The sequence below is a fragment of the Equus asinus genome, chromosome 1 (assembly GCF_041296235.1).
Source record: "Equus asinus isolate D_3611 breed Donkey chromosome 1, EquAss-T2T_v2, whole genome shotgun sequence".
Lineage (NCBI taxonomy): Eukaryota > Metazoa > Chordata > Mammalia > Perissodactyla > Equidae > Equus > Equus asinus.
The window spans coordinates 161,568,347-161,575,195 of NC_091790.1; the positions used below are offsets into that span (position 1 = coordinate 161,568,347).

Genomic DNA, 6,849 nt, shown 5'->3' on the forward strand with positions numbered 1-6,849 from the left:
CAGGCAGAAAATTCTTACTTTTCGTGGAAGAAAAGAATTACTAAAAGATTAATTATTGGACACGGTTATTCAAACTAGATGAATTAATCTTTGGAAATTCAGAATTCATGAAATAATATTTTAAGAGCAAAAACAGCTTTGCTACTTTTTACTATTGTCAAGTAAAGAAAATTTTCACATTAAGTGATGGTATTTCTGAGCACCAATTAATTTCTTCTAAAAGACACTCTAAATATCTGAAAGATATGATTGTCTTGGCACCTACCTCGGACTAATGAGGGAATAAAAAGGTTACCTAGCAAAGCTAAAGCTTCAGCCTGGGAGGGAGAAAGACTGGTCCACAGCGAATTCCACAGAGAGAAATCTAGACCCAGGTGCAGGTAGAGGCCGTGAAGGAAGGCAAGAGTGGCTCACATTGTGAGGCTTTGGGCCATGGGGCTCCACTTAGACAGAGAGCATCTTAAGGATAATCTTAACTGCATTAACCTGATTTGGAGGTTTAGGAGACATGGAGGGGAAGAGAAAATGGCACTCTCTTCTTGGTGCTGGGTCCTCTAGCATCGCTTTATATATTTATTTACCTAAAGGATGGGTATTACATTCTCACTTAACAAAGGAGAAACCTAAGGCTCAGAGAGGGTATGTGACTTATCCCAGGTCACACAGCTGGCACTATGGCAGGGGTGGCTGGGTGCTGGGATCAAACCCCATATCATTCCTTATCATGCATGTTCTTTTCTGCTCCGTCCACGCCGCCTCTCATCACGCAGTCGAGTCCCCCCTGGTTTGGATATCTCTTTCTAACAGTGCTTGGAGGTGTTTTTTAACCGGTGAATTACAAACACAGGTTACATTAAAAAGGCTGAATGTGCATCACGGGATAAGAACTATGCAGATTACTCTTTACTTAACCGGAGTGTAATCATTATATTCCTGTTGACATTGTTTGCCATACCTGCCTCCTTGTAATCAATTGGTTAATTGACTGATATCTACCTTGGTAATGAAAGGGCACAACGAGTTTAACAGGTTAAAAATTAGAGGAAAGCAGAGAGAAATCAGAAATGAGAAAAGCTGTGGAAAGGAGAGCAGTTCTCATTAGACTTGCGAGGGACGTGACTGCTCTGCTTGGCTCTGTGGCCTCTCCTTCCATTTCCTGAACCCACTAACGCTCCCCACGGGGCTCCAGGCCGTTCTTATCACAGGCTGGTAGGCAGTACAGCCGTGGTTGCTTCCTGCTTCTTTAACCTGGAGATTACAACCAACGGAGAATGGCCAGTCTCAGCTGATACAACAGATCAAAGTTCAAAATTTCCCCACACTGTCAAAACACTGGTTTATTTCCTTCTAATACCTTTCTATGTATATGTAGAAACATTTTTGCAGAGTCGAAATTGTACTATGAGCAAAACTTTATATTATGCTTTCTTTTCACTCAACATTGTATTGTTAACAGTATGCAGAGTTCTATGAAAACAATTTGGGAAACAAATTTAATTAGTTTTTTTAAAATTTGGAAACAAATATATTCATATGATAGACCACTCAGGGGTGTACCAGGGTGCGGTCTCTCCCTACCACATCCAGTCCTATCTCACCCCCAGCACGCTGGGCTAAAATGCCTGCCAGGCTGCTGGCTATCAGTCCCTCCCTGACTGTCGCTGTAGCTGAGCTGCAGAAATAGGATGGGGGTGTTTGTACAACTCTTCTCTGGATGCCTAGCCAGGGACATTTCTTTCTTTCTAGTTTTTGTCTAACTCTATGAAATACTTTCTCCCACCCTGGCTGCCGAAGGTCATTTCCACTGCTTGGTCATTTTATAATGACTGTAATATTGGAAGATCTGGCTGTGTGGCCAGTTTGTTCTGCCCTTAGGTCTTTGGCAGGAGATTTGTGAGTTTGTATGTGTGTGGGGGAGGGGAGGCTGCATGTGATCCATCCAAAAGCCTCATCCACATAGGCTGATAAAAGCAAACTCAAAGCAAGGAGACGCCCTAGACTGCGCTCAGGCCCTCCAACCACCTGTCCTTGCTCTAAAAATGGACTCATGGCTCCAGGATCTGGACTCTGTATCCTACTTGGATTGCTGCCTCTGATATCCTTTGGTAACTTTCCTGCCTCTTTTTACTTCTCAGTCTTTGGCTGGTTCACACCTATAGCTTTCAGTGTTCTCTGTTACCATGTGGGTTTACTCCATCCTGCTCTCATGGCCAGAGGGGAATTTCCACTCTAGCCATCGTGTGCCTCTTCTCCCTTTCTCCTGTTGGGATGAAGTGGGTTCCAACATTTTGCCTTTGAGTGTTGTTGGGTCGCTCGTAACCTACCCTGGGGCAAAGCATGTAGTCCCAGTCACTCTCCCACTGCCCGTACTTGGGGAATTCAGCATGGAAGGAAGAAAGACAGCCACGATCACTGTCCCAAAGAGAGAGGAGGAGACAGTGGGGCTGACACTGAATTTATGCTAGCCGCTGCTTGTAGTGTCACCACCACCTTGACCATATTTCTTCTCTGGGAGTAATTCTAGGGTAGTTCCAGTAAATTTCCAGGCCTCCAAGCCTAAAGGGCGAGGATGGAGAGGATGAGTAGGCTTGCCATCCAGACTGCTCTGTTAGAACAAGGTAGATTCAACCGGCCCCCTTGTGAAGGTGTTCTACAGCCAGGATTCTCTAACTCGCTAGGATGGAGAGCTGGTAAGCTAACTTACCACTGAATTCTGCCAGACCATCAGCAGGACAAATTGTCCTGGAAGATTTCAGAGCATCGCTTCAGGGAGGTCATTCACTGGGGGTGCAAGTAAAGTAGGCAACCTTTCCAGAAAGCAGTAAGAACTACAAACTGTAATTATATATCCTTTGTCTCAGACATTCTATTTTGAGGAATTTATACTTTAGGAAATTATTGGACAAGTGTACCAAGGGGCAACTACAAGAATGCTGGTGGCAGAGTTGGCCATAAAAGCCAAAGACCCTGAAAGAGGGAGGAAGGAAGGGTGGAGAGAGGAAGGAGAGGGAGAGAGAGAGATCTTTAATGCTCCACAATATGGAATTGGACAAACAAACCATGGTCCATCTATAAATGAACTACAATAATATGATGTAACTTTTAAAAATGATTTAAACGTGGCTACTAGCCTGGAAATGTTCCTGTTATATTGTTAAGTAAGAAAAAACAGGTTACCAAATAGTATCCTTTTAAGGATATGCTCTAAATGTTAACTGTTTATCTGTGGGTGGTGTGATTTCAGGTGACTTTTAAAAATTATTTTTGTTTATATGCTTTTTTTGAAATCATCTACGAAAACATGCCATTACTCTGTAATTAAAAACAACAGTCAAGGAGGAAAGTACGTAGTTGAGTAACTGAACCCCCACCCTTCTGAACTCATTGTTTTGTGTGACAAGTGAGAAGCACCATTGGAAACCAGACACATCTTCCTGTCTTTGAAACAATGCTCTCTCTCCAAATCAGGATGAGCACAGAAATCTGGAGAAGAACCTCATACTTGCCACACACCGGGCGTTGGCAAACCCGAGCACACAGCAGAAAGCCCCACCTGGGGGCCCGCCCTGAGGAACGAATATTCGAGAGCCCAGAGGTGGGCCACTTTCTGTATCGCTGACGCTTCTGCACAGCGCCACCTAGAGGGCAGTCGAGGAAATCCAATGGTTCCCTCAGCTCCTCAGACGCTCATCTGATCTTAGGAAAAGAGGCTACAGCTGCCTTTCAGTCCACTAATGTCGAGTCTCCACCTACCTTGACCAAACCAAGCCTTGCAAGACCACCTGGGAACATGTTAAAAGTGCACTTTCGGTGCCCCATCCCAAACGGGGTCAGAATCTCTGCCGGCAGAGCCTAGGAATCTGTATTTTAGTAACCAGCACAGAATTCCACTCTGCACAATAAACGCAGGGAGGCGGTTAGGTTGCCCCCACACACCCACCCTCTCTTCGCCCTTAGAAACTCATGGCTGCTAAGCTCATTTCTTCTTTTTCTCTATAGCAGGGTGGCAGGGCGTGTGGGAATTCAGACAAGCTGAATCTCATCAACAACTTGATGAACACCTGCTTTCATTCCCGGTGCTGGACGCTGGTGGTAAGTGAATAAGCCAGGGCCACCACTGCCCAGGATATTCCAAATAGAGGGGATGTGGGCGGGTCAATGCCTACTTATTGTAGAATGTGGTAGGAGAACTATTAGAGGTCAGAAGTGGAGAAACCAACATGGGGCATCATCTCAGGCCCTGAGGGGGTGGAGTCTTCAGAACTGGTAAGAAAATCCATGTGCCCGGAGCATGGGCTGCAGGGAAAACCAAGGGCTGGTGAGTCAGTGAGACACAGATTGAACCCATTTTAAGCTGAGAAAAGAGGAATTTGGAGCTAAAGTAATTTGCTTGTGATGATATGGGGAATCGGGATTAGAAATAACTTCTCATTTCTCCACCAGAAGAACATTGGCTGGGCTTCCTACCTCCCATCCAGATTGCTATATTTGGCCTTACAACCCCAGAGAAAGGGATATTTTGATGTATTAGTCCTTAATTATTTTGATGCACCCTTTGAGAGCCTGATGGAATGTACATACACCTGCACACTTTGGAAAAATGGCGAGGAGTTTATTGACCCCCTGAAGCACTTCTACAGTTCACACGATAAAACTCCCAACCCCCAGTAAAGGACAGAGAGAGGTGGGGCAGGGTAGGAGTGCAAGGAACTGAAATCTAAGAAAAAGATTTTCATCGTTATGGGGAGAAAATGCCTTCGAGAAGGGCAGGGGGAAAACAACAAAATGAGTAGGCTGCGCTGCCAGCAAAACATCCAAAGCGATGACAGCTGACGTGCTAGCAGTATTTTGGGATCCCTCCACCACTCGCACATTTGTTCCTTAGACATGCTGACAAAGGCCCACGTTGGAGATTAGCGAGTTTCTTTCCATTGAGGCTTTTCTATCGAGGCATGACAGTAAAAAAGCTATGGGCCTGGAAAAAAAAAAATCAAGCTATGGGTGTGATGAAAACCATGCAATGTGTATTAATGAAATCATTCAGTGCCTTTCCCACAGGATTCCAGAACATTCTTATCTGCCTCTTGGTGACACAGCTTCATCTGCAATTTCTCTCTCCCAGACATTACCCCATTGCCTGGGACAGCAACCACCATGTCTCTGCTGTTAGGGCCTTGTTTCGTTAAAATAAATATTATAAACCTACTCTCAATAAGTTAGGATGGCTGTTCATGATGTAATGAGTGGCCCAATTCAGAGGACAGCTGAACTGATGCAGCAGTTTCAATGCTTCCACTAGGAGAAATGAGGACTGTAAGAATACAAAGGTTGAAGATAACTTGGTTGCATGGCCCTAAAATCATGTAGCTTATCTTGGACGGTGCTGGCCTTGACATCTAGTCTGAGGCCATGTTAAAAAGTACTTAGACCAGCACTAAGAATGTTTGTTCAGTGGAACTCGTCCTTTTAAAACCTCCCACAGACAGGACCTTAACCGACAAGTTCCCCCACCCCCATTATTGGAGCCCTGGAAGGAACCTTTAGAGAATCTGTTCAACTTCTGTTTCAAATCTTGCAAGGTATAGATTATTATTATTCTTGCTTGATAGATGAAGAAAGTGAGTTATTGGTAGTGAAAAGAACAGGGCGTTTGACACCAAGGAGTTCTGGATTCAGTGGATCTGAGCCTCAACATCCTTATCTATAAAATGGGAATAAAACCTATGCTATCCAACGTTATTGTAAAAATCAATCAGATACTTTATCTAAAGCACCTAGCATCAAGTGAGGTAAACAGTAGGTGCTCAGAAAACAATTTCTTGTCTTAACTATCTGGCCCAAAGTTACTCTTCTGGAAAATGGCAGAGCCAGGTGTTCTGGCAGCAAGTCCAGAAACCATTCCACATGTTCTTTCCTGCCCTGCCTACGTCTTCTGTCTTCTCAAAGCCATTGTGGAAAGCGTTTCAAATTCCCATATGGAGACTTGGAGAGTCATCTTTCATGACAAAGATTCTTGCAGAATTAATTCACAGCATTGCTGAGGTGGGGTGGTGGTGGATGTGAGTGATTTTTTTTCATAGTGTTACAATAATTTATCATCTTCTCTCCAGCAGCCGTACTCTGGCTGGCAGCGCTAAAAACCCTACAGTCCACGAGAGAGCAGTGAACAGGAATATTTTCAAGAGCAGATGGGACGTACCTTCAAAACGCAGGATTGTCCCACTGAAACTGGGACATCTGGCAACCCTAAAAAAGCCCAAACTAGATGAAATAAAAATTATGAGATGGAGAAGCAGAAAAATATGTCTTCGCATTGATTAGCAAGGAATGTAATTAATCTCCTTCAACTCCCTTTTCAGTCCTGTGGCGTAAAACAAGGAGAAATCGCCGTCTTGCTGCGTTCCCCTGTGACAATTCTTGGTGATAATTTCAAAGTAGTAGGAGTTTTAAAACTTCACAGTAATGCCTCCCCTTCGCTTGCTCAGAAGTGTTCAGGGAGTCATAAAATTCACGCCCAAACTTCCTCAATACAATGCTTTTCTTATTAGCCTGGCCGACAATAGAGGAGAGAACACTCAGCTAAGAAGAATCAGGCCAACTTTTATAGTTTTATTAGGAAATTATACAAACAAATCTTCCTTTGCCTGTTAGGTGGTTTTCTTCCGGATTTCTCTTTTTGTGGCGTGCAGAAGCAAGAGGGGGAGAACAGACCAGCCCCAAAGAGGGGAGGGGAGATTTCCTGCTTTTCTTCTCAACTGCCCTTCCTTCCTCCTTACTCTGTTTGGCTCCTGGCATCCTATGTTATTTTGGTCATTTTCTTCTTATTAGACCTGTATTCCACTGAGACTG

The 6,849-nt window shown here is 44.2% G+C and overlaps 1 long non-coding RNA gene across 1 annotated transcript; it reads left to right on the plus strand.

The window, feature by feature from the left end:
• The first annotated feature begins 1,992 nt into the window (after window positions 1-1,992).
• LOC106831088 (uncharacterized) lies at window positions 1,993-6,331 on the plus strand. The gene is made up of 3 exons (XR_001398074.3): window positions 1,993-2,105; window positions 4,000-4,092; window positions 6,111-6,331. It is a non-coding gene; the product is annotated as an uncharacterized lncRNA (long non-coding RNA).
• The last annotated feature ends 518 nt before the right edge of the window (window positions 6,332-6,849 follow it).